Source organism: Peromyscus leucopus, chromosome 3 (assembly GCF_004664715.2).
Source record: "Peromyscus leucopus breed LL Stock chromosome 3, UCI_PerLeu_2.1, whole genome shotgun sequence".
NCBI lineage: Eukaryota > Metazoa > Chordata > Mammalia > Rodentia > Cricetidae > Peromyscus > Peromyscus leucopus.
In genome coordinates, this window is record NC_051065.1 from 61,299,254 (window position 1) to 61,318,476 (window position 19,223).

The following is a 19,223-nucleotide window of genomic DNA, read 5'->3' on the forward strand; positions in this document are numbered from 1 at the left end:
CTGGGGACCACCCCTTTCCGTGTTTTGCAGATGAGGACACCAAGGGTTAAGGAGATCAGATAACTTATTCATGATCATACAGCTTGTAAGGGGCAGGTCCCATTCAAACTCCAAAACATCCCTACATGCCACACACACACCCCAACACATGCATGGGTATGCCACAGATACGCCTCGGTGGTGGGCCTAGCCACTGGGCGATGTATTGAATGACGCCACCGTAAAGAGGTGGCATCTCTATCTGCCTGGATTAACTTTCCTAAATGGTGGAATGGGCTTCCTATAGTGACTTCTTTGCTAAACGTCAGTGTCTGGGCTACAGTGCTGTTCCAGTATTGAAGTTACCTGCTCCCTGTGTGTTGGGACCTGGGAGAAGGGCAGCCCTTCATAGCACAGAGAACCACAGAATAACTTAGGAAACTAAAGTGTGACCAGAACCACATGGTTGACAAGACTGTACATCAAACCCCTCCAGCACAAGCCTCACCTAACAAAGGAACTTTGGAATCACCCTCATTAGGACTGGCAGCATTGGAGCCGGACACAGTGGCACACAGCCCTTGTCCTTGCTACTCTGGAAGTCCCACAAGAGTGAGACTCCATCTCAGAACAAGGGATTTAAAATGTAAAAACCATGATTGGCAGTATTTGGGCTACAAGTATGGCAGAATATAGGCTCGGCATGTGTGAAGCCCGGGGTTCCATCCTCAGCACCAAAAAATAAATAAAAGATTGGCAGCACAATAAAGATGCCTATTAGCATTGCCATTATGTAACAAAGAGCCAGAGATGGTGGCCAAAGTTACAGGGCAAGAAAAAGAAATCAGAGGTCTGGGAATTGAGGGCAAGGGATTTAAAAATGTCATGTGTGGACAATGTAGAAATCTACACAGAATGTGAACTCTTTGTTAGAATTCACGAGAAAGTTGCTGGATATATGTAACATCAACTTATAAAATCAACAGTACTTTTCCTCGCCATAATAACCATTCATAACACTAAAGAGAGAGGGGATGCCATTCCTGTGGCTGGAGAGATAGTCCAGACATTACGAGCACTTTCAGCTTTTGCAGGGAACCTGGGTTCCATTCCCACCACTCACATGAAGGCTCTCAGCCATCCTAACTCTAGTTCCAGAAGATTCCATACCCTTGTCTGGCCTTTGCAGGACCCAGGCATGCACATGGTGTACATACATGCACATAAGCAAAACACTCATACATATTAAAATAAAAATAGGGGCCGGCAAGGTGTCTCAGCAGTTAAGAGCACCTGCTGTTCTTGCAGAAGACCCAGGTTCAGTTCCCAGCACCCACATGGTGGCTCACAGCTGTCTACGACTCCAGGTCCAGGAGAACTGTGGGGTGTTTACCCACTACCCCACAGCTTCCCAGAGTTTTCTTGAGTGCGATCAGCAGGAAATATTAGATAGAAGGATTTATAGCGGAGAATCTTGTGGAGATAAACAGATAGAAAATAAAGGATAGCCTCGAGAGGGCCTGGAACCTATTCCAACGGGCCCCAACTGTCTCTGGCCCAGGGTTTTTATAGAGATGCCAAGGGGTGGAGCAAAAGACCTCCTCCCCCAGCATAGCCAAGTGCAGACCATCTCAGACACCTGCACTCAGGCCCGTGGTCCTGATCATCCTCTATTCGGACCTGCTGGGTAAAGCCACAAGGAACCCGAGGATGGGCTCCCACAGAGAACCAATGCCCTCTTCTGACTTCTATGGGTATCAGTTACACATGTGGTACACAGACATACAGGCAAAACATGTTTTATTTATTTATATATATTCTTAAAAATAAATAAATATTTTTAAAAGATATCATTCCTAATGGCAGCAAAATACAAGACAGAGCTAGCTAGTATTCTAAGAAAGATCCCATTCCCCTCTACTAAAGTGACAAGACTCTAAATGAACTGAATAATCCATGTTGTTATGTGGGGCAATTATAAAAATACCATTTCCAACTAGGCCTAGTAGCACATGTCCACAATCCTGGCACTGGAAAGCAGAAGCAGAAGAATCCAGAAATTGGTAAATTTATATATTCCAAAATTTGTAAAAATGAATGAAAGTTTCCACATGACTCCCTTGATCATTTAAAAAGAGATAGAGAAGAAGAAGAATTTTCCTCATTGAAACATCAGTGCATCCCAGGGTCTTCGTAATAAGAAGGTACATTTCTGTCGCCTCGGGTCAAAACAGAGAGCTTGGACATAAGGCCAGTGCATGTCCAGGAACTTGGATTCTAACAGGAAAAGCCTCATAAGTAAGTATAGAAGGACAAAATATTTAGCAAATGGTTGCTAAGAAAACTGTGCTCTTTATGTGGGAAGAAGAGAGCTAGATCTACCACATGCACTGTGGGTTCCAGGAGAATTAGGGACCTATGTGCGAAAGATAACCATCCAGCCAATAGAAACATATAACGACACATTTGCTACATGGAAATGAATGTGGGTGAGATCCATAGACAAGACTTAAAAGGCTGAAACCACGAGATAAAATCAATGTTTTCGTTTTATCACAATTAAGAATTTTCAGTTTCGCCTTGGGTGTGGTGCACACATCTGTGACCCCATCGCTCATGAGACTGAGGCAGGAGAATGAAGAGTTTAAGGCCAGTCTGTCATCTCTCACCACTGAGCAGGGGTCAACAGAACACAAAGGAAAGGCAAAGGAGGAGAGAGAGGCTGAAGGAAACAGGACAGAAAAGAGGTCAGGGAGACCAGGAAAAGAGGTCAGGGAGACCAGGAAAAGAGATCAGGGAGACCAGTGCCCACAGAGCTGCTCAAACAAGCACTCCCCAAAGACTAAAACTGCATCAAAGTTCAGAATCTCATCAGAGTTGAAAACCTAGATGAGCGTGTATATTAGACAGCTGTCATTCAAGGCGCCTCCAAAACTCTTTACACACACCTTCACAGTTGCCCCATCTTCTATACAACGGTTTTCCCCCTCCCAAATGCAAGTTGAAATTTGGTGGACACTATGGAGGCTTGGGGAGGGGGAGGGGCTTTAGGAGACCATTGGGACCTTAGGAGGACCTCATCACCTTGCTTGCTGTAGTGATCGAGTGGCTGCTCTCAGGACTGACTGGGTTTGTCTCCAGAAAAGCGGAAGATGGGAAATGATGCATCACTTGTCCTTGCTCTGGTCCCTTTGGCACCGCCTGCTTCCTCTCAGCTTTCCACCACAGTTGCAGCCGCTTGAGGCCTCAGCAGAAGCTAATCAGATGTCTGTGCTATGCTCTTTGGCTTCCTAGCCTCCAAAACTGTGAGCCTAAGTACTTCTGCTCATTGTAAATCACCCAGTCTCTGGCATTATGCTTCAGCCACAGAGTCTAGACTCAGACCGGATTATGAACCATAGTAGACTATTTTAAGGTGTGTTACTTTTGTTTGTGTTGCATTTGTTTAACTCTGTGAAGCTGTGTTACTGTGCCTGTCTAATACACCTGATGGTCTAATAAAGAACTGGCCAATAGCAAGGCAGGAGAAAGGATAGGCGGGGCTAGCAGGCAGGGAGAATATATAGAAGGAGAAATCTGGGAGGAAGGAGATCTAGTGGCCAGAGGAGGAGGACATCAGGGGCCAACCACCCAGCCACACAACCAGCAAGCCACAGAGTAAGAGTAAGATTTACACAAGGAAGAGAACAGGAAAAGCCCAGAGGCAAAAGGTAGACGGGATAATTTAAGATAAGGAAAGCTGGCTAGAAACTAAGCCAAGCTAAGGCTGGGCATTCATAAGTAATAATAAGACTCTGTGTGTGATTTATTTGGGAGCTGGGTGGCAGGCCCCCCAGAAAAGAGTAAAAACCCCCAACAACAATGAATACTGCCTTCCTAATACTGAATGGGGCGGGGGAGCCCATTTCCAGGCCTTGTCACTACAGAAGAGACACTGGATTTTGGCTCCGCCCCATGTACACCCTCATAACACCTAGGTTCAGACCCGAGTTCCTAGGGGGGAAAAGCACGAAGTTGCCATAGTGGATGGTAACAGCCTTGGCACACCTTTGCAGCCCACGCTGTGGCAGCAGCCTACTGACTGCAGCAGAGGCTAGAGCCAGCTCTGCTGGCAGACATTTCTGGAAGCTGCAGCTTGAATCTGCTTCTTCCCAGAGTCCTGACTCTGCAATCTGCCCAGTTCCCTGAATGAATCATTTTTCCCTTTATCTTGGTTGGAAATATTCTGCAACTAACAGCCTTGATCCACACATTTGCTCCTACTGTATACCAAGAAGGATTTGTTTAGTCAGCAGCTAGCTATTGGACACCTACTAGACAGACAAAATGCCTATCAACTGAGAGTTTGTGGAGAGAGACAATAAAAAAAAAGAATACAGTAAAGAAAGGAGAAACTGGTATAGACAGAGAGATAAAGGTCTAGAAACTTCCATAGGTTAGCTAAGTGGGGGTAGAGGCCAAAGGAGGAATGCTGAAGGTGATTCAACATTCAACATGGATTGCTCCTTCATGTAGGTGGGTCTGGAGGTCTTTGACAAGGGGGCCACGTGGGGAGAGCAGCCTCGAAGCACTAAGATCCTGAGGTAAGAGGAGCCTTGCTGTTTTCAAATAGTGAAGAGGCCCACACAGTTAGAACAGAGAGAGCCACAGCAATCTGACTCCTACCTATGTTAGAGCCGGGCACATGCGAGTATGTGTGTGTACGTGTGGGCACACGCAGGCGCACACACACAACCACGTGCCGTGGGGTAAGGCATGTGCCCTCACAAAGATGCCTTGGCCATGCAAGTAACTGAGCTCTTACACTGGAGCCAGAATCGCCCGCCCTCCACACGGGGGAAGCTGGAGGGAAGCACCCTGCAGGAGGAGAAATGAGAGCCAGCCAAGGCGGCTGGCAGCAATGCTCAGAGCAGAAGCCGAGACTCGGGCGGATGGCACCCTAGAGGCCCAAGGAGCCTCTAATTCCGTGGGAGTAGCTGGAAATGTCAAAAGCAGATGGAAACAGGTAGCGATAATCTTTAGGGGTGGGGGAGTCGAGTTGTAGGGAACAATGGGGGAGGGCTGGCCTAGAGGCCAAGCAGGCTCCTTTGGCAAGGGAGACTGGATGGGGAGCAACCTTGTCTCCACTGCATAGGGAAATGGAAGAATTTGTCTTTCAAAGGAACAGTGTGTCATGCACCAGGGATGTGGGAAGCTTTCGTCAACCCTCCCTTTCTTCTTGGGGGGAGGGCTGGCATGCAGGTACATCAGGGAAACTCCAAAGGGGTGAGCTGGCAGGCACTCTCGGGCATGTGCTAATTAAATGTGAGTTCTCACCTGTCCATATATGGATTTTGAAACCCATCACTAAGAGAACCTGGTCCCCCCAAGGCTTAGGATGTCCTGGCCCCACAAGATCCTTGATGTGGTTTAGTCCAGTGATGAGAACAAGGCACAGGATGTTCTTTGTTCTGCGGGCTCACATTGTCACAGTGGAGAACTTTACAGCCGGCCTCTTCACAGCATCTCTGCTGGAGAGCTAAGGGAGCAGCTACAGTTCCCCTAATGAGGGCAGGAACATTGAAATCCATTGTCCTCACTGTCAATCAAGTTGGCCAGAAAGATGGGGCACAGCTTACATACCCCAAGAGAGCAAAGCAGAGGCTGTGTGATACCAGTTCCCACAGGCAACATCTCCGAGATGCTGGGGGCGGGGCGGGTGCTGGTCAGCGCTTTCCAGAGCGTTCTCTGCAGGGAGGCAGCCATCTGGAGGAGCACTTGTGGAGGTCTGAATACATGCAGCTTGGATGGGAAGTAAAAGGAACTTGTTAAGAAAACCCATTCTATTGTTTCTCTTAGAGAACTGGGCCTTTGGCAGTCGGCCTTAATCAAAGCCCAAACAGGAAATGGAATTTGAGTCCATAAAGAAGAAAGCCTCCCTGGAGTGTGGTTCCAGAAAGGTAGAATTGTGGGCCTAAAGAATGTGATGCCAGGGCTAAGGATGGCCCGGGCAGTAGAGTGCCTGCCTAGCATGCAGGAAGTTCTGGGTCCTGCACCCAGTCCTGCATAAACCAGGTGTGGTGGTGCATGCCTATAATCCCTGAAATAAATGCAAGAAGGTCGGGAGTTCAAAGTCATCCTCAGCTACATAGCAAGTTCAAAATCAGACCAGCTTGGGGAATAAACCAAGGTCCCGTGGCAAGAAGAAAAGGAGGGGGAGAGAGCGACAGAGCTAGAATATCTGTCTGACGAGCACATTAGAGGGAGGCGGCAACTGAACCCCGCTGAGCTACATCAGGGCCCGTTTAGAATCAGAAAGATGAACTTGTGGAAGGCCAAATCAGTAAAATGAGACAGTTTCCGGAAACACCAGAAGACAGGTTCAGGAGACAGGTCCACACGCCAGGGAGCAGCTGGAGCATGTGTGAGACCCGGCACACACGCCTCTCCCTGAGCAAGCAATCCCATGCCCAGGGTTTGCCCGATCGTTAAAAGTCACAACGCTCTCCAAAGTGCTTCCCATAACCTCGCATCGGCCCTATGCTCATTAACAAAACTGAGACGCCAATTGGCATTTTAACACCGTTGGCTGTTCAAACCAATGAAATCATGGCATTGATTAGTAATGCAGACCTAATGAAACCTGATAACAGAATGAGTTCCCTTGACAACACCACTGGAAAAGGTCCACAGTAAATGGCTGAGTGAATGGCAAGGTCCCAAATGCAGTCCCGCTTATGTGAGGAAAATATCACTGTCTGATCCGCAAACCTCTGAGGCCGTTCACCACCTTCACAGTGACGGTTACCCCGGATAGATGGTCTTGGGGGGCTTCCCCCCCCCCTTTGTTCTTTAAATTTCATTCTTCTGTCTCAGCTTTCACAAAGCACACAATCTATGTTCAAGACCAGGAGCAAATGGAAACATGTCCCCACAGACGGCCATCAAAGAACCCTGTGGATGCATTCCTGTGAGTTAGCCACCTTCTATGTTCTCCTTCTCAGCTTTGCTGGTTGAAAAACTCCGTGTGGTACCTGTGTGCATGAAGAACATGTTCTGTTGCAAAAACAGAAAGCCCTGCCTGCTCTGGGTGGCAGGGATGAGAGCCGAGTTTGCCGCAGTGTTCACCAAAAGGCAGCTCGGGGCTGCGGCAGCTGCTCGTGACATAATCAGGGGACAGGATCCCCCTTATCTTCTTCCGCTGGCATCCTTTGTATGGCTTTTATCACTGCCACAAAAATGCCTGATTCACTTCCCTTCTTCACATCCATGTTCTGCTCTGTGTGGTTCTGGAACGAGCTAGATAGTCCAGGCTGGCCTTCAACTCAGAGATTCACCAGCTCTGCCTCCCAGTACCAGGATTAAAGGCGTGTGCACCACACCCGGCCAATATCAATACCACTTTCTCTAGCAAGACTTAGTGTTTATTGTCCTTGGGGGAAAAGAACAACTCTCCCCAAGGACTTTGACCTACGTTGCATTGGCCCAAACTGTGGCCTGTGGTGACCTCAGCTACAAGAGAATTAGTGCACTGGATTGTACTAACAAGAAAGAACAGAAAACAGACAGGAATGGTAACTTTCCACGGTACATAGCACCCACAGGTACCATCTAGTGGGGAACAGTTGACACCTCTCAACTTATTTAGGCTGACATGTGAGCCCCCGCGTGTCGTCGTCGCCGCCCCCCGCCCCGCGACCCCCCCTCCCCGTGTATTGATTCCAATTCGGGTCTCTGCTATTCTCACATCGCCACCTCCACATTCTCTCCCCGAGTAAAATCATTAATCTATCACCGTATAGTAAGCACAAGACGCAATCCAAGGACATTGCCCCCCCTCAGCTATTGTGAGACCCCGTGGCCCTCCCTGATGACTGCTCAGCACATTTGGTGACCCGACTGCTCACATCACTCAGATTCAGTGTCCAGCTCTCCAGCCTGTCGCGGGTGGGCACTGTCACCTCTCATATCTCTGACCTCCATTTTGCAGGAGCTCTGTCCCCAAGTCCTGTCCCATTTCTCTTCCTTAAAGTCATCTCCTTGACTCATGTCTGGCCCAGAAGGCACCCGTCTCTTCCCATTTGTGCTGATTCTTGTGCTCAAGCACCCCAAGTCTTGTGGGGCCCTTGATCCCTCCCCACAGGAGCGCTCAAGGCTTGAGTTCTGCAGACTCATTGAGGCCAGCAACTTGAGAACACTGATGAGGCCTTCTGCGCCCTCCTTGTCAACATCTCAGAATTACCTCCTTCAGGGAGCGACTGAGATGCTGGGGTATTCTTCCCGAACGATGTGCCTGACTTGACATATCTGAGTCACCGCCAGGGCTGGACTTACGGGCCTGATGACAGAGAAAGAGGAGGAATGAACGAACCAAGGTTGCACAAAGACAGATTTAGCCCAAGCACAGACACTGTCCAGTGAAGTAGAGCCTGCTTGCGTCCTGTAGGACCCTCCTCCTGTGAAGTGGTGCACAGAACCTCAGGATTCACAGACCTGTTGGGATGGTTCAGTGATGCAGAGTTTGTACTCACTATCAGCCTAGCTGGGGCTTTTAACTCCTCTCTCTCACCCTGTTCTTGTTTCCTTTAGAAATCCTCTTTTGGAACTAGCTTTCCCCCACTGGCAGGCTTACCATCACGTTCCTGCCCTCTAGGTGACCCTGGTCCTCCCCCAGCCCTTTCCTATTATTACTGCGGAGATAATGTCGGAATTCTCCAAAGAGGTTGTTATGAGTTATTCACTCAAAGGTAATACAAAGGCAGAAAGTTGATCATGCCTCGGGGGCAGGCTCTAAAGAAGGGGGGCAGGGTAGGACACGTGACAGAGTGGAAGGGGAAGACCCATGGTGGAAGGCTTCCAGTGAGATGGGAGATGAGGACAGGAAGAGGAGGGAATGTCAGCCAAGACGAAATATGCATGAAAGCCCCCTAAGGAAGCCTGGTTGGAGAGCATAGAGCCACCAGACACAAGAGACTCTCTCCCTGCCAGGGCGGTAGGCGGAGCTTCGGAGTTGTGGTCCTTGCCTGCCACGCAGCTCACACTGATCCACCAAGTATGCGCCAAGCTTTTACTGCAGCCTGCGGATGAGCATAAGCGCAGGTGGGGAGTCATGCCACTCACTCCTTCTAGATGCATTGTGGGCAAGGTCGCACAGCCAGCCCATCCAAACTCAGCCTAGCACAAGCCTACCCATCTGCACCGTTCTACATCGGTCTCTTTCTCTAAGGGATGGACCTAACTGGTTCTATGTACTGATTTTCTTCCCCTCTGTCCAGCCTGGAGAACTTCATTCAGAAATTGCTTATACGTTCAAAGCCCTCCTGTCCAGTCTCTAGTCTTCCCAGCCAAGAGATACCTAGAGACCCAACACTTCGCCCAGCCCCAGTGGCCTCATACGGCTGAGGAAGTCTGATTGGAGAGGTCATCGCGTGCCCAATCCTAGGCCTGCCGTGCCTTTGAGCCTCTTGTTTTCTCACAGAACAGAACTGAAGGTCAGATTCCCACCAAGAGAAGTTGAGCTAGTATGTGGTCTGGCTCTCCAGGAAATAATCAAGTTACAGAGCAGAGAGGTTTTGAAGGTTTCAGGCCAGGGTAGATCGGCCCTTTTGCCTTGAGCCTGTGGTGATGCATCCCAGCAGGAACCCAGGACAGAGCAAAAGTACTCACCCCACGGACAGGAAGCAGAAGAGAAAGGAAGATGGCCCAGCCAGCAAGGGTGCTTGTCGCCAAGCCTGAGTGGATGAAAATCATATCCAAATATTTCACCACAGATTTTTTTTTTCAGAGTTCATGAAGCAACAGCCCAAGTTAAGAGTCAGTGAGAAAACAGGAGGATATGAAAAGCGAGCTGATAAGAGGCAGGAAGGAGCCAGATCACAACTAAAATTATCAGGGAAAGGAGGACAGCACTGGGGTGAGCAGTGGGGAGCACAGAGGACTAGAGGGAGAGGCTCCGATCAAGAGAGCAGGCGGGGAGGAGCGAACAGAGGAAGATGAGGGAGGAGACGGAAGAGCTCTGCCTGGCCCGTCCTGCTGGAGTGTGAGCAGACCTCAGCCGCCAGGAGGATGTGGTGAGATCCCTTGCTTGCCTTCTCTATGGAGACAAAGCACACTTCGCGTTTTATTGGCCACCAGACATTCCTTTGCCCGACTGTTTTGTTTGTCCCCTTCTTGAGACAAGGTGTCCTGGTGTAGCCCGAGCTAGTCCTAACTCCTGCCTCAGCCTTCTAAGTGCTAGGATTACAGATGGGATCCACCACATATGGTTTCCCTCTTCCTACTCCATTACTGTGGGTTTTCTGTTCGTTTATCTGCTCTCTATTTTTGAACAGGGTCTCACCATGTAGCTCTGGCTGGCCTGTCAATTTGTAAAGGATTCGTACAGGCTCTGAATAGTCTTTTTCAGGTTTAGATGCATTCCAGACATCTTAAACTCTACCGCTTAGCATTTTGCTCTCTTAAGTATGTATTTTTTTAATAGTTTTGTTTTGGAAAATTTTAGATTTGAAGAGGAATATTAAGGATGCTACAGAACTCTCTGTGCCCTTCATCCAGCTTCTCCAGTGTCCACGTGGTAAATTGCCATGGTGCATCCATGCAGATAAAGCAATCAACATTGGGGCAACTCTAGTAAGTATAGACTGCTTGCATTTTGCCAGTTTTCCATAATGCTCTTCTCCTGAGTCACCACAGGACAACCAGGTCATCACATCTCATTTTCACATCTCATTTACTTACCTCCTCTAGTTTTTGGAGTTTTTGGTTTTTTTGACATATTTTTTATCTCTTCTTCCTCATGACTTCTTTGCCCTCAGGTTCTTTCCTATATGTACAAAAACTCATTCTGTACAATGAGTTCTGGGTCACAGGATAGTGTGTGTGTGTGTGTGTGTGTGTGTGTGTGTGTGTGTGTGTCTGTGTGTGTCTGTGTGTGTCTGTGTGTGTGTCTGTGTGTACACTGCATACACATGAGTGCAGGTGCCCACAGAGACCAAAAAAAAGGGTGTTTGATCCCCCGAGATGGAGTTATTGACAACTGTGAATCACCCAATGTGGATGCTGGGAACCAAATATCCATCCTCCGAAGGAGCAGCATATGCCCTTAACCACTGAGCCACCTCCCCACCCTCAATAGAATTTGCTTTTGCATCTGCCTAAGTCTGTATGCTCAAATTAAACACGGGTGCTGTTTTTCAAAATCTTGACACTTTTGAAGTCTACCGATTGGGTAGTTGGCAGATGGTCCCTCAGTTGGATTTTGGCTGGTGTTTTTGAAAGACTTACTAAGGATGTGTGTTTTGAGAAGGACCCTGCTGGAATGTGCCCTGGTCCTGGCTTGGTAACTAGGCATATGCTTTCCGCATACCGATTCTTCATGAGACTATCAGTGCTTTCCTTTTCCATGCTCACCTCTTTGGAAGCATGTCCCTAAGTCTAGCCCTGACTTGGAAGATGAGCCTGGAGGAGCTGGTATCTGCATCCATTGCAATCCCTCTGCTCAAAGCACATGCCCCTCCTCCCCATTGCATGCTTATGTATTCAGTCATTATCGGCTCATACCCATGGCTATTTATTTTATGCCTTAGTTCATAATCCAGTTCTATTATTGTTTACTTTGTTGCTCAAATTGTTCCTGCTCTAGATGCCAAGAGCTCTCTCCAGTGGGATCCTGTAACCTTTTGACATTCCCCCAGGACTGTCTGAGGTTTTATTTTTTTCAGTATTTTCTGAAGGACTCCTTGACAAGCAGACACTCCTCGCTTTAATGGAGTTGGCTGTGTTAGGCTTTTCCTCCAGGGTTCAAGCTCATGGTTCCCTCCATTGCTTTCTCAAAGTGTCTCTGTTTTGCCTTTCACACACCAAGTGTGATCAGGAAGCATCTCACACGGAGCTTCTAGAAGAGAGGTAAGTTCTATTTCTGGACCAGGGTGCTGGTTGTATGGGTAAATTCAAGTCCTTAGGGACAGGCACATTCGGCAGCAAGAAACAGGCCATGAACAGCTAGAGTCGGGATTCATGATAAGGAGGGAACAAAGACTGAGAGGGAGTCTCACAATGCACATCTGCAACGCTCTGTCTAAATGACCCCTTCACAGCTTTGTGTGATTCAATCGCATGCCTCTTTAGAGGTCACCAGGTTATTCAGGGTAATTTAAGGATAGTCACATGGCCCAGGTGGGGCACAGAACCCCATTAGATGCTGTTTTGATTCTTTCTGTTTGAGAGTAACTGGGCTGCTCTGCTGAGATTCGCATCTGTAAGACTGTTCAGTCTCTAGCTGCTAGCCATTTTCTTAAGGCCACAGAGAGATGCTACCAAAGAACAGGGTCAGTGCAGGGAAAGCTTCAGAGATCGTCCCCAAGACACCAGCTGAACATCTAACTCCAGCCAGACCTCAAGCCAGTGAGGCCCTGGCTCTCCCATTTTAACAGCTGACCAACTGCATCTTAGCACACGCTAGGCTGAGCAGGGATTCTACAACTTGAAAACACATGGAGTCTGGAGAGCAAAGCTTCAGTTAATATGATGAAGTGGGGGGGAAGAGAAGAGAATTGTTGGTTGTGAAGTAGAACGGCACTTCATAGAACATACTGGAAAAAAGGAAATGTAGGAGCAAGGAGAGTAGAGGGATAGGATGGAAAGAGTGAAAGCAAGCTGAGAATAAGAGTAGAAATCGTCCCACCACCTTGGGGGGCCATTCTAGCGCTCTCTCTGGACAGCCTCTCCAGAGTGACAACACACACTGGCAGAGCACAGAGTCCTGAGAATTACCCATTGTCCATCCAGTCTTTTGTATAAAAGTTACTTCCTCCATTAGAAGTAATTTGGGGTGAATAAGACAGGAAGAAGACCATGAATGTTGGTGACCCCTCTGTGTGTAATGAAATGACGGAGGGTCCTTACCTTAGTTACTTTTCTGTTGTTTTGAGAGACACTGTGACCAAGGCAATTTATAGAAGAAATGGTTTATTTGGGGCTTACAGTTTCCGAGGGTGAGTCCATGACCATCATGGTGGGGAGCATGGCTGCAGGCGGGCAGGCATGGTGCTGAAGCAGTAACTGAGAGCTTGCATCTTCAGGCACAACCATGAGACAAAGAGAGCTAACTGGGCATGATTTGGACTTTTGAATCTCAAATTTTGTCCCCAGAGACACATCTCCAACAAGGCCACACCTCCTAATCCTTCCCAAACAGTTCCACCAACTGGGGACCAAGCACTCAAATACATGAGCCTATGGGGGCCATTCTCATTCAAACCACCACAGCACTCCAGGAAGAACCAGCCACTGGCCTCTTGCTGTTGGACTCTAAAGGATAGCAGGCTACAGAACCACCATAGTGAAGGAAACTTTGTGTTAACAAGCCCACATGTAACCTCCATCTCTGAGAGATCACTGGGTGACTTACAGAATGGGGGCAAAGTGTCTGACCATTATCCACAGAATGGGTCATAGTGTTATGAACAATAATTCCCAAAAAGAAGTTGCATCTGCAGAGGCTGACTGGCTAAAACTTCTAAGACTGTGAAGAGTTTGGAATGTTATGGTTTTGAACCTAATTACAATTTATCTCCAGCAATCTCTAGCTTACCAAATAGCCATTCCTTTCCTGCATCTGTAGACTTAACATCCTGGTAAATAGATATAAACCTTTGAAATATATTAACAAAACTCTATTCTCTACCAATAGAAGGGCTAGGAATACTTTCAGATAATATCTTAGGCTTACCGCTGAAATTCTCCAAACTCTCTGATGTTTCCACCAAAGTATTTTTAAAATGCCCTGATTTATAACTTTCTTTGTTCTATTACTATAAAACTCCACGAACCTGCTTCCTTGTTAGAAAGTGGGTAACCTGAAGCTGTTTTTCTGACCCATGGCCACTCATATTTTGGTTCCAGAATAAACTATTTCTTCCCCCCTTTGAGTTGAGAACTGTTTTGCATTGGTGATGCCTTCCTGATTACTGAGAACCTCTTTCAAACTTACCTAGCACTGACCAAGGACACAAAATCCTTACAGTTTCAGGATTCACCACATCCCCATTCCTCAGGTCACACTATCACCAATCACCCATTTGTATCTTTCCCAGCTCTCTGAGTCCCTGACCATACCTTTTCCACTGCCCATGAATACTGTTGATCCTCACTCCGAGCCATATCTTCTTCCAGGCACATTGCCCTCCCATGAGCCTAGCCATGCAGAGAAAGAGACAGCAACGTGGACAGAGCTACTTCCCACCACAGCAGCAACCCCTTCCTGCACGGTGCTGAAGGATCTTGGGTCTGAGGAGCACAGTCATGGTTATGGCTTCCTGATCCTGGCATGCAGCCAACATGGATGATCCTGGAATCTGCTGGCTGGATTCTGAAGCTGTTCCTTGTCAGCTCCTTTGTTACCCCAGTTCTTCGGTGAGCTTTCTGGGAAGCAGACACTGAAAAACAAAGCTTCCAACTTTGAAACAAGTTCCTAAGCACCAATTCTTCATCTTGAATTCCTTTTTTGATTTAAATTACTATAGTTGCTTCTATTGTCTGCAAGTTAGGTGTGCCTGAAATTCTTGCTAGAGAGAAAGAAAGTGAACTACGCAGAGCTATGTGCCAGAGGAAGAGAGAAATCAAAGAGGAGGCCTGAGCCACAGTAGGGAAGAAAAGGACACAGGAAAACATGGACGGAAATGGAAACGCAAGGAAGACGCCAGTGTGCAAATAATTAGAAGGTGTGTTCACACGAACCCTGAAAGATGCAACTTAGGGAAAAAGAGAGTCAAGGTGGGGCTGGACATGGGATCTGGGAGTCAGTGTGCACACCTGTAATTCCAGCATCAGGAGACTAGAAGAGGCAGATCAAGAACTCCAGGCCACCCTGGGTTGTATAACAAGACACCCCTCCCCCCCCCAAAAAAAAGAGAAAATAAAGGGAGAAAAACATTTTAAAAAGGAAGAAGAGAGGGAAGAAAAGAGGAAAAGGAGGGGGAGGAGGGAGGAAGTGAGGAGGAAGACGATGAGAAGGAGTTTATCTCTGCATTGCTTGCCCACAGTCCAAGGTTGAAGAATGTCTTGATACTAAAACTGAAGAGTGCTCTGCTGTTAGGGTGATGGAAAGCTGGGGTAGGGCTAGAGGGAGATGAATGGAATGCTGTTGAGAATCATGGGAAACTGCATGGCACAGATGGGAAAGCATGATGTTCAAAAGATAAAGAGCTAGCTCTACCTTCCAGGCTACTTTGGGTCCCAAAGACCAGAACTTCAATGTGAAATTCCTAATAGACTCAAAGTTCCTGGAAAAGCTTCTCTGACCCTTCAACTATGATGCATAAAGGTAACTCGCCTATTGATCAGGTACAGGATCATGACCACTATGAAACTTAGCCCACATTCTTTATGAATAAAACACTCTCAGCATATAAAACAGCTGGTGATGTGCTCAGTGGGTAGAGGGCTGAGCTGGCACACCAGAGGACCTGGGTTTGACTGCCAGCCCTACCTGCGGTGGGGTGGTGGAGGCGCACAGGCCTGCAATCTCAAGCACTGCAGCCGGGGAAGGGGAAGGATAAAGAGCTGGTATCAGACTCCTCCACCTGACCGGATCTCAGAAGCACAGACAGTGCCGTCCACAGACCGTGCGCTGGAAGGGCCTTGCAGCTTTTGTCGGTAGTTGTTGTTCAAAGCGACCAATGGGAAGCTTTGGCAACAGAACAAGGGAGGTGAGATTATAATGATTCTATTTATAAGTCAGAAAAGTTCCTTGGGATATTTCTAGACTATGGAGAGCTTGGCAGACACCCAACACGAGAGCCAGGACCTTGAACTATGTACATGCAATTAATTAAATAACCAGTGCGTCCACCTGGACTGGTGGATGTGACTGATTCGCTGTGAGCTGCCAAGTGAGTGCCCATAGGCAGAGGATAATGACCCCAGACGAGGACATTTATAGCTCTTGGCGTGTGTTCTGACTCCTTGTTTCCTCCTCAACCTTCCTGAGAGTTTCAGGCCTTCAGAAAGGAACTCATTTATAGGATTCAGTCATCAGAATGAGGCATGCAAAATAATCCTCTTCTACTCTGCACATCCTGGTCCAGAGTCAGCGGCTTCTCTCTGACAGCTCCTCGGGCATCCGGACTTCCTAAGGAGGCCATAGAACTTCGCTCCCTCTGGACTCAGCTTAGCTCCCAGCCTGGGGCAAGACCCATAAGATTAGTCCAAAGGACCAATTAGTCCAAGAACATAGTCAGACTTCAGAAAGAGCCCGGAACTGATGAAAGTGCTGTCACCATGTCCCTGGCACCTAATGAGGTACCTGCCTCTTGCCTGACGTTGTGCTTAAGTCCCATGGTGTTTCCTGATCCTACCTCTCACCATGCATAAAAATCAATTCAACATGGATCAAAGCCCTACGTGTAAGATGCCAGCCCACGACACTATTAGAAGAAATAGGATAAATCCTTCAAGGCATTGGGCTAGGCAAAGACTTTTCCATAAGACCCCAGAAGCACAGACAACAAAAGTAAAAATAGACAAATTAGAAGATAAAAAAAACTGAGAAGATTCTGCACTGCAAAAAAAAAAATAATAATAATAATAATAATCAGGATGAAGAGACCACCTGCAAACTCTCTCCAGACTATTCACTGATAAGAGACTAAAATCCAGATTCCACAAGGAACTCAAAATGTTCAGGAGAAAGGAGAAAATGAATCTCATTTAGAGACGGGTAAATAATTTGAATAGACACTTCTCCTAAGAAAACATACAAAAGGCAAGAGGTATACGAAGAATGTAGAGCATCCCTAGCCATCAAGATCAGAACCACAGTGAGCTACCATCTTACCCTGTTACTGTGTTGACAAAAATAACGAATGTGGTGAGGAAATGGTAACCCATGCTCACGTGCATGGCTTGAGTACTGGGGCTCAGTCCTCAGTGTGGGGGTGTGCAGGGTGGTAAGTCCTTTAAGAGGTAAGACCTTGTAGGAGTGCCTTAGGCCAACTTGGGCTATGTCCTCTGGAAGGATTAAGGGGTTCTCTCAAGGGTGAGTTGTTGGCCAGTCAAGATGGCTCAACAGGTAAAGGTGTTTGCAACACAGCCTGGCAACCAGAGTTCAAGACCCCGAACCTGCACAAAGGTGCGAAGAAATAATCAGCTCCACCAAGTTGTTCTCTGACTTCCACGAGTACTCTATGGCACAGTACATGCACACAGCAAGGAAAACAATAAAGATGCTGGAGAGGCGGCTCAGAGGTTAAGAGCACTGGCTGCTCTTCCAGAGAACCTGGGTTTAATTCCGGCACCCACATGGCAATTCACAACCATCTGTTACTCCCAGGGGACACAACACTTTTTTCTGGCCTCAGCAGGGACTACATGCATAGTTCACAGACATACATGCAGGCAAAACACCCATACACAATGAATGAATGAATGAATGAATGAATAAAATTTGGGGAAACAGAAAATCAGGGCAGCCCAGTGATTAAGAGCACTCAGTGCTCTTGCGAAGAACCCAGGTTTAGTTCCCAGCACCCACACGGAGGATTACAACCATTTATAACTCCAGTTCCAGGGAATCGGACGCCCTCTTCTGGCCTCTGAAGGCACCAGCCACATAAGCGATACACTGATAGACATGCAGGCAAACATTCATATACATAAACTAAAAATAAACGTTTGTTTTTTTAAAGAACAAGGCTAGAATAACAAAAGTCAGCACCACAGAGAATGTCCTCCACGGAGCAAGCTGCTGGGAGCCACAAGCTGGCGTAATAAAAATGATAATGAGAGGGATGGAGAGAGGCCTGATGGCCCCAAATTCAGTAGGAATTTCAGACTCGGAACCAGAGCATGAGTTCAGGGCTGGTGGGCTTTAAAGGAAGATACGTAGGGGACGGTGGAGCAGGACAGAGCACCAGGCCATGGTGAGCAGGAGGTGGCTGTCTGTGAACCTCCCCAGGAAAGACAGACATGCAAGCTCCGACACTTCCCACAGCCCTCTGAGCCCGTCTGTCCTCGGAGCACAAGCCTTTCCCACGAGCAGCAGAAAAGACGACAGCATGGAGTCCACTAAGTTGACTCGGGAGCACATGGCATCCCCACAGACAGGGAAGGTGCACGGGAATCCAGGCCCAGTCACCAAGGGAAGCCAGGAAGGGAGTTCCCATCTCATCACAAGCTAGACGAAACAAAACCAGGGCAGGAGCTGTGAAAGGGACACCAGGCATCAGAGGTGGGGTGGCTTTAAAGTGAGGAGAATGGATGGAAGGGGGTGGAGAAAGAAAAGGAATGTTCTAGAAATAAAGACCAAGTCAGAAGAAGTGCAAGCGCAAATTAGCCGTGGAACACGATGTCGTTGGCGAAATAAAAGATAAAAAGGGGAAAGTTGGGGCCAAAGGGTAAAGTAGGAAGTTAAAAGGCTTTTCGGGAAAAGAGACAGAGATAGACTTGGAAAGGTGAATGCTCAAGGAGCAGGGGCCCCCAGTGCACGTGTGCAGTCCATGAAGCACACTAATGCGAAGAAGGGGAACTCCAGAATGCCCCTGGGTTAGAACCTCTGAAAACTCCGCCCTCTGTGGACAGCTTCACAGCAACGCTCATGTGCCTCGGAAGTCCTGGATTTCAAATGCAAAAAAAAAAAATCTTTGGGCTTCACGTCACACAGAGCACAACTCTTCATGTGGGGGTCACAGGTCAGCTCTTCTCTGGCCTTGCATCACGCCAGAAGACAAGGGGAGAAGTATCCTGAACACTCGTGGAAGAATGGGACCCACAACAGCCTAGGCAGAAGGCTACAGACAGTGTCAGCCATGAGCTGTTCCTGAAGAACCTACCAGAAAACTGACCTCAGACAACAAAAGTGCCTGAGAGGGTCATCAACGCCAGGATGGGCAGCAGGCATGAAGCCACAAGCAAATGAGTGTGAGGGAGACTGGACAGGGGCCACAGCTAAACAAAGGTGGAAAACAGTCAAGAGATGGCTCATTTAGTTCAGCGCTTGCCACGCAAGCATGAGGCCCTGAGTTCGATCCCCGGTACCAGCTTGAAAAACCAGGTATGGTGGTGCTTACATGTAACCCCAACGCAGAAGCAAGCGAATGCCTGGTGCTTTCAGCCTAGCCTGATTGCGGAGCTCTAGGTCCCAGTGACAGGCACTGGGTGGATTGCTCCTAACCTGAGTTTGACCTCTGACCTCCACATGAATATGTGTGTGTGCATGCATGTGTGCCCACACAGACGCAACACACTCGGGAGAGGGAGGACAGAAAAAG

General features: G+C 47.9%; 1 long non-coding RNA gene across 1 annotated transcript; it reads left to right on the plus strand.

Annotated features, from left to right (window-relative positions):
* The first annotated feature begins 9,879 nt into the window (after window positions 1–9,879).
* LOC119087527 lies at window positions 9,880–14,867 on the plus strand. Its single transcript, XR_005090991.1, has 3 exons — window positions 9,880–10,028; window positions 10,460–10,587; window positions 14,131–14,867. It is a non-coding gene; the product is annotated as an uncharacterized LOC119087527 (long non-coding RNA).
* The last annotated feature ends 4,356 nt before the right edge of the window (window positions 14,868–19,223 follow it).